The sequence below is a fragment of the Pyxicephalus adspersus genome, chromosome 2 (genome assembly GCF_032062135.1).
Source record: "Pyxicephalus adspersus chromosome 2, UCB_Pads_2.0, whole genome shotgun sequence".
NCBI lineage: Eukaryota > Metazoa > Chordata > Amphibia > Anura > Pyxicephalidae > Pyxicephalus > Pyxicephalus adspersus.
Window position 1 is genome coordinate 11,512,663 of NC_092859.1, and position 8,467 is coordinate 11,521,129.

General features: G+C 43.8%; 1 long non-coding RNA gene across 1 annotated transcript; it reads left to right on the forward strand.

Moving 5' to 3' along the window:
• The first annotated feature begins 3,781 nt into the window (after positions 1 to 3,781).
• LOC140322878 (uncharacterized) lies at positions 3,782 to 8,004 on the forward strand. Its single transcript, XR_011919261.1, has 2 exons — positions 3,782 to 4,170; positions 7,692 to 8,004. It is a non-coding gene; the product is annotated as an uncharacterized lncRNA (long non-coding RNA).
• The last annotated feature ends 463 nt before the right edge of the window (positions 8,005 to 8,467 follow it).

Genomic DNA, 8,467 nt, shown 5'->3' on the forward strand with positions numbered 1-8,467 from the left:
GTGTGATCATTATCGGGGTATAGATACTCGGTATCATTATACAGTGCGTTGTGATCATTATCGGGGTATAGATACTCGGTATCATTATACAGTGTGGTGTGATGATTATCAGCATATAATCGGTATCATTATTCGGTGTGACCATTATCGGGGTATAGATACTCGTATATTCGTATATTCTCGGTATATACTCGTATATTCGGTATCAATATACGGTATGATGAGTACAGACATGCAGCGGGGAGCTGCGCTCTCTCCTGTACTGTAGTCACGGTCGCTGTGCTCGGTGTCTCCTCCTCTGTACAATGAGGTCAGGGTAAGCTGTTTCTGTAACATGCTGTAACATTAGCTGAGCTCTGAAGACAAGCCTGAGAGAACTTACATAACCCGGAGAGAGAGGAGCGGCGCAGCCATTTGCAGTTTGTACTCTTCCAGGCAGATAAGCAGAGCAGTGTTGTGGGTTCACCTTCTGCACTGTGCACAGGAAATGGTGACGGCCACATCTGACCGCGGTGACAACGCTGGCAGACAAATATAGGTTTTGTGGCATGCTGTTACTGATCTTTTCAAAATGCTTCTACACTATATGCTGCTGTAGTAGTATTTTGTGTTGTTTGATCTTTAACAGGTAGCATTTACAGCAATGCATTGTGTGTTGGTACAATACCTTGTAGTGACCACTGGAGGAGCTGTAATAGGCTGACAACACAAAAGTGCAGTTAGCAGACCGTTGTCACTCTGTAGCAAGAACAGGCTAAACAAAGACTTTCATGGAAGGATTGTTTTAATGAAAGCTGCAGATTTTGAAGGATTGAAAATTCGCCTAAATAGAAAAAAGTATACCAGTTCTACTCTTCTACAGCCCTGTACAGACGTTTGATGAACGTCAGAGAGTTGTTGTGACAGATAAATAAACAAGTGCTGTACACACAGTGCTGTTCCTTTCTATAAAGAGGGGTTAGATTGTAAGCTCTGTTGGCAAGGTCTTCTTGCTATAATGCAGATTCTTCATATGCAGCCACATTTTTTTGTACAACACTACTTAATATGTTAGTGCTATATTAATAAATGATATAAATAATAAATGAGAGCAGACAGAATGAGCGCGGGGCAGTGACCACAACCACACACAGGAAACATAATTAAAAAATAAAACAGTTCTGTCCTGCGTAGGGGTGGGTGGTTGTATGGGGGTTGGTTAGGGACAGAAGTAAACACTCGCAGCAAAGCAGCCATAAAAAATACTTTTTCCTGTTTGGACTACAATTCCCCTTTAAGTTACAGACTCAGCACCCGCTGGCTCTGCTGACACTTTTACCGGGAAAAACATTCACAATCGTGGAACACTTTCACAATGAGTCATCTGCAGCTTCACAGTCACAAGAGGACAGAATCAGACACGCTGAGTGTAAACGTTTCACAAACATCTTACAAAACAATACATAAACACACCAAATTTGTGTCGGTGAAAACAAGTGATTGTCACAGCGAGAGGATTCCTCGGTGGGGTTGGTTGCCACTTTCCTGTGGCCAAGCGTGAGGTGAACACCGGCTGCACCCTGGCCATACATTGCACCATATTTACATAAGTAAGTCACAAGGCTAATGATTCAGCAAAAACATCAAAAATGACTTTAGACTTCGTTAGACTTCATGCTAACATTCACCCCACCCCCTGCTCTGCTCTCATGATTTATTCACTCATTTATTCATCTTAAAACTCAAGCCAAACTTTTTCAATTTTAGTTTTATAGGGAACTGAAAGAGTTGGATCCTGTCGGTGTACCCATTAGGGAAATTTTTGTTCCCCTCCTGTTCGAAGGACATGGTGTGAGAAAAACAGAAAGCGGTGAAAAATATCTCCAGTGGTGGTAGAGACAATAGTAGCGCCTTTTTTTTTACAGGGGTGGAAAGCTCAGCACAGCCTTTCTTAAGCTTTATAACACGGAGGAGCTCTAGAAATAAATGTCAGGTCTTTAGGGAACCCTTTCTATAATTTTAATATATCCACAGCTCATCCACGGCCCACAAATTGACCACACATGGTAAAGAGTGACCCAACTTGCATGGGCAGTCCAACCACCCAAAGGGTTCCCTGCTGACGTTCTAAGCTTCGGGTTCATTCCTGGTCCATTTGCTCTTCTGCATAAATTTTGGTCAACTGAGTTAGCTCTGCCCCTGCCAATGTGTCATCTACTTCTGTGCATACATTGCAGTTTGAGTTATGGAGCCTGTAAACAGTAGTGTTCTCAGTCATCTAATTTGAACACGTGGAAATCTAAGGCCAAAGGTACGGGGACAGCACCAAATTTGTAAGGCAGCCAGAACTTTTCACAGAGATTTATAGACTCGTATCGTAGAATCGTATCCTTACATGTGAACTTTGTTCTTGTTTTGACACAACTTAAACTCAATAAATGCATCAGGGAAGCAAACGAAAAGGGCCCACAGGAGCTTTTTGCTATAAAATATGATCAAAATATTTTCATATGATGGAAGACGTATTCAGCAAAGAATTTCCCCTTCAGTGGGGCAATGCCAGTGTTTTTTTTCCAGTGTTGGCTTTTCCATCTTCATCTGGTCATCTTTCAGGTTTGGGCCATTGCCCACCTTTATTATAGGGTTTGGGATGATGTAGATGCACACTAGAGCTACTCTGACCTGGAGTAGTATGGTGCCGGACCTATAAAACGAGCTGCACATGCAAGTAGAAGAATCTATATCACAGTAGCCCAGCCTTCCTCAACTTGGGTTCCATAGATTCCTAGAATTCCTCCAGAGGTTCCTCGAGGTTCCTTGATAGATATATTGGTCAATGGAAAAAATGGTAGATATGTTGGTCATCAGTTGGAAAAAATGATCCTTAGTAGAAGTAATACTTAAATATATACTTATATTTGACTTCAAAATTCATTTGGAGGTGAGTGTGCAACTTTTGTCTCTCAGATACAGTAAGTACCTTCTGACACCATCTCTTTATCTGTAAGGGGCATTTTTCCCACCAATGTAAGGAACGTTCTTCTCGCTGACTATGGACATAATTAGCCTTATTTTTATTGACCTTCGGTGTAATGGGCCCTTCTTCTCACTCACCTCCAATGCAAAGGGCCTTTCTTTCCATTGACCTCCATGTCAAGTGTAAGGATTATTTACCCCACCATCTATCCACTATTTTTTCCTTTGACCAGAAGCGCACCAGACCCTTCTTCCCACCGACCATCAATGTAAAAAGACCGTTTCCCTACTCAACTGTGTAGACAGGCCAACGATTAAAACTAAGGGTGGTCTTGCTCTTATTGACCTCAAATGTAAAGTTCCTTCTCCAGAAACCACACATTAAAGGGTTTCTTTTATGACTACCAACACGAGTGCACATTTCTCTACAAACCGCAAAGGAATACTTCAATTTTCAGTGTTTGCTCTCTTTTTCGAGCCATTATTGTTAAATATTATTTTTTTCAATGTCAAGAGCATGACCTACACTTTGCCATGGGCTGTAGATTTAGTTATTATTAGCATAGGTTCCCTGGGACCTAAAAGATTATTTTAAGGGTTCCTCCATGCCAACTCAACAGACCAGCACAATGGAAGCAACCTTCCTTGTTAACGATAGCCATGTGGCTCCGATGCAAGAAATGATGGCAAACCAATGGAGGCTGTGGCTGGCCAAAGACCTTTGAAGAAATATTTAGCAAAACAAAGTTTTATTGGCTAAAATATATCAACATAGAGAAGTGTGGGGCCTTCTGCATTCCTCTGGGGAAAGCCCATATGGGAAAAATATAACCTTGTGATATGAAGAAGAAAGAAAGATGACTTCTGGACGGTGGCCATGCACTTTGCACGTTGCATTTTGCATTGCGTTCAATAATCCAACATGACTGTAAGATGTCAGGAGGAGAAATATTCCAACCTGATTGAAAGATAAAAGACTTGAGATGGGTGGCATGGATTATAAGAAAAAGCAGTAACATCATCGGAGTACGCTGGGTTTGTTCCCTCCCCGCACATTACATAACAGTTACGCAGCTCTGGGCTGTTCAGCCAAGTTGGCAGGCGGAGGAAAGAGAGAGAGAAAACAGAGACGGGGACCCTGAAAGACTTCCTCCGAGTCCCTGTGCCAAGGGGACCAGCCAGCGAGCGGCTTCGCAGGAATCCGTAAAGCGCATGGTAATGCGGAAGTAGAGTAACAACAACGCTGCAACAAAGCTAAAAAAACAAAACAAAAATACTTTAATGCGATCATCTGAAGACCGGGATTTGGTACTGCAATTAAAGGGAACCTCAGGGGCTGGGTTACCGCTGTAAAATGGGATGGGGTAATAAGACATTCAGGAGCTGAATGACTGTAATATGATATTACAGGGGTAATAGGACACTCAGGAGCTGGGTGACTGTAATATGATGGTACAGGGGCAATATGTAATATGATGGTACAGGGGTAATAAGACATTTAGGAGCTGGGTGACTGTAATATGATGTTACAGGGATAATAAGACACTCAGGGTTGTTGTAATTTGATGTTAGGGGGTAATAAGATATCAGGGTTACTTGGGAGGTAGTTAGGTTGTTGTATTATGATGTTATGGGGGTAATAAGACATCAGGGTTACTCAGAGGTAGTTGGGTTTTGTAATTTGATGTTAGGGGGTAATAAGATATCAGGGTTCCTCTGGAGGTAGTTGGGTTTTATAGTTTGATGTTAGGGGGTAATAGGACATCAGGGTTACTCAGGGGTGGTTGGGTTGTTGTAATTTGATGTTAAGGGGTAATAATACATCAATGTTACTCGGGGGTAGTTGGGTTGTTGTGATATGATGTTAGGGGGGTAAAAAGACATCACGGTTACTCGGTGGTAGTTGGGTTTTATAGTTTGATGTTAGGGGGGTAATAAGACATCAGGGTTACTCGGGGGTAGTTGTATGATGTTAGGGGGTAATAAGACATCAGGGTTACTCGGGGGTAGTCGGGTTTTATAGTATGATGTTAGGGGGGTAATATGACATCAGGGTTACTCGGGGGTAGTTGGGTTTTATAGTATGATGTTAGGGGGGTAATAAAACATCAGGGTTACTCGGGGGTAGTCGGGTTGCTGTAAATACAAATCTCTGCCCGGTGTTGGTAGATGTGGGCGATGTGTAGCTGTCGGAGGATTTAGGGGTTGTTTTGGGATATGAATGCAGCACAGCAGCTCGGAATGACTCCAGTAGGATTTTACAGGGTCACTGGTGTGAAAGGGGATCTGAGGTCTGTTATGTCCGCTCCCCTCCCTCTCTTTTGGATCCCTGCAGGGGAGTAAACAGACTTGTGTAACGAGGAGAACAGAATGTACTTTGACAAAGCTATTAATAGATTTCTCAGCGACAGAAACGGTGTTAGTGTGAGAGAAGGGGAGAGCGCAGGGAGGGGGAGAGAGGAGGGGACTGAATAGTGCCAGCAAGTTTTTAGGGAGAGGTCATATGGGGTAATATTGCGAATCCATGTGCCGTAATACAACAACTCCAAGAAGATTCTCATCTAATTGCACAATGGCTCACCGGGCCCTTACGAGTTAAGGAAACCTGTCGTGAGAACAATACGGGGGGCTGCTCTTGTTTTTGGGTTGTAATAAGAATTGTAGATCACAAGCTGACTTGTAACGCCAGTTTTGTTGGGAAAAAACAGATTTCTAAAGATGAAAACTCAAAACTGCCCATGCAGGGGGCTCCCAGTGCAACAAAAATTCCCATGCGGCTCCTCGGCTGTCCGGACCACTTCACCGGTTGTATAGGACTCAAAGTTTTTGTACTGAACCGCTCAATGCCGAACCCAATTATTACTTATGGAGGGCTCCGGGTGAGACACGTTATGTAGCGCCCCCACCCAAGGGAGTGGAACAAGGGGGTGAAGAAGTAGTAATTGCACCACAGCCTCATCGCCATTCTGAACATAGCTTAAGGAAAACATTGAACAAGGCAAGGATTTTGGCACAAATTTGCTGATTTTTACTCTTTGTGGGTCACCCTGCTCAGAGAAATATGGCTGGCATGGTGGCTAGCACTATGACCATGCAGCAGTAGTTTGCCAGTTCGGCCTCCCTGCCGGGACACTTTCTGCATCTCCTTTATCCCAAAACCATACTGGTTGGTCAGTTGGCTTCACGTTGGCTTTGGCATTGACTATGGCAGGGGCATTAGATTGTGAGCTTCAGTGACATGACTATGGACTCTGTACAGAGCTGCGGAAGATGTTGGTGCTATAAATGCCATTTGGGCTCCCAGACCCCACTGCAGTGCACAATAGAATGCAAAGCTTGCATGGATAATACTTACCCTGCCACCCTTTTCTAACCAATCATTGGCTGCATAAGAAAATAAAACATGTGTCGGGTTTTGCATCAGTTCTGGCTGGGTTGGTATCATTCGGAATGGAACCTTAACTCACCTTGCTGACGGACCTGTGGTGCATTGCACCCCCATATAGTACTGTATGTATCATGCATTGCATGCATTGAGATTAGAATGTAAGCAAAAAATGGTTTCTTGCAAATAAATGGGCTCCCGGACCACACAGCGCAATGCACATTTATGTGGTCACAATGTTGGGGCTGCATGGATGAGAACCAGGGTGATCGTTTTACTTCCTAAAGACCATGGTCACATGATATACCAGTCCCCAATTATTAGGAGGGGTGGTTGTGGGTGGGTCACTGCCTGCATGATGAGATCCTATTGGCTGTCCAGTGGCAGGAACCTCGCAGGACCCAAAGGAGAATACAGCCACAGAACAAAATTATTATAAGGAATCCACAAGGAACTGAGCCAACCTGTAGAGCCCAATTAGAGGGCCACAAGCCAAGAACCAACACTTACCAATGGTAGGTTTGGTTGGATATAAAACCATCCTGTGTCCCCTTTATAGAGTTTTCCCTTCCTGTCCCAGGGTGGAGCCAGGAATCTCTGCAACGGGGACAAAGACAGCAACAAAATCATGATTAGAAGATCCTTAATCCTTGCTGGGTGCAGATTCATGTCCAGGTGACCCCAATTGCCCTCATATCAAAAAGACACGTAGGGTCACCCCAAAACAGCAGGACAGCCAGGCAGCTAGCATTTCCCAGTCTGCAGCGGGATCTTCCATATTACACTCAGCACTGGTTTCCTTTAAGCATAAAAAAGATAAATATGCAAACAAGCAATGGGGTTATTTGTGGCGATGGGCGGGGTGACAGAGAAATATTATATGAAGCAATAAGTCTTTTGCTATTGGCATTCCCTCTCGTGCGGTGGTTTGCCGCCCTCCCTGCACTGTGTACATGCACCACCCAGTCCCCCCCTTCCCTTGTACATTTATCATACATACTGCCCTTAATGTCCCTCTTTTCTTAGAAAAACACATCCAAGGCTGCAGGGAGGGGTATGGGGTATTTAAGGACACTGTCAGCATATGGTGACAGCAAACCTTTACTTTGTTACTAATCCCTTCCAAGTTATATTATTGCTGAGCTTCCATAAGTAAACACCTGCAGATCATTGCACCTTTATCAACGCTTCCTCAACAGCCAGCCAGGAGCTTTTGTGCAAAGGGAACTTCAGGTCAACGCAATAAAAAAATGCAAGACATTTCCTTTACTATATCACTGTGTAGGATAAACAGCTGCAATTATAAATACAAATGTTCTCAACTTAATGTTTCCATCCTTTGCTCCTGCAGCTGCTTTGCAGTTCCTGCTCATCTACATGCACTCCAGAGATGGCTGCATGGCGTTTCTCAGGGTGGGGTTTCTGATGGTGACAACAGCGGACCATGCTGAGCAATGGGTGATGCAACAGCCGCATGGAATCCATGGAGAAGATGACAACATAAATGGATAATATAATATGGTGCAGCTTGCCACTCCAAGACATGGCAAACCATGCTTTAAAGAGAACCTGTTTCAAACTCCATCACATATAAAGCTGCTTTGAGAGCAATCCAGGGCAAGATGGGAGCTGATTGGTTAATAAAGGTTGAAGCATTCCTGATACTTATCTGTGTGAATAAGTGAAATGATGTAAGTTTATAACCGGAGTTGTCCTTGGTCTCTCCCTAGTCTGAGACTAACAGGATATCTCTTCTGTAACCTTTCTTTTTGGCTGGTGTCCCATAGGGCGTCACTCCTTTCTCTCTCACACCACAGACAATACATACTGGAGTTATTTCACACAGGGAATAATCCACGCAGACAAGGCTCATTGTTCTCTGATTGCGTTTCGCCTTTGTCACATGACTGCATGACACCTTAGGGTTGTAGATTTTGGATAAGCAGGGCAAGACGAGACAAATGAATGGCGGTATAGCCATGGTGGCTTCACCGGCAACACATTATGGAGCCCACAAGACTTCAACTGACCCGGCGACTAAGTGCAGCCTAAACATTGCTCATCATCTACAATGTTGTAACTTTTACTGCTGAGTTTTCAGTGTTTAAGTAACAACCTCATTGGCCA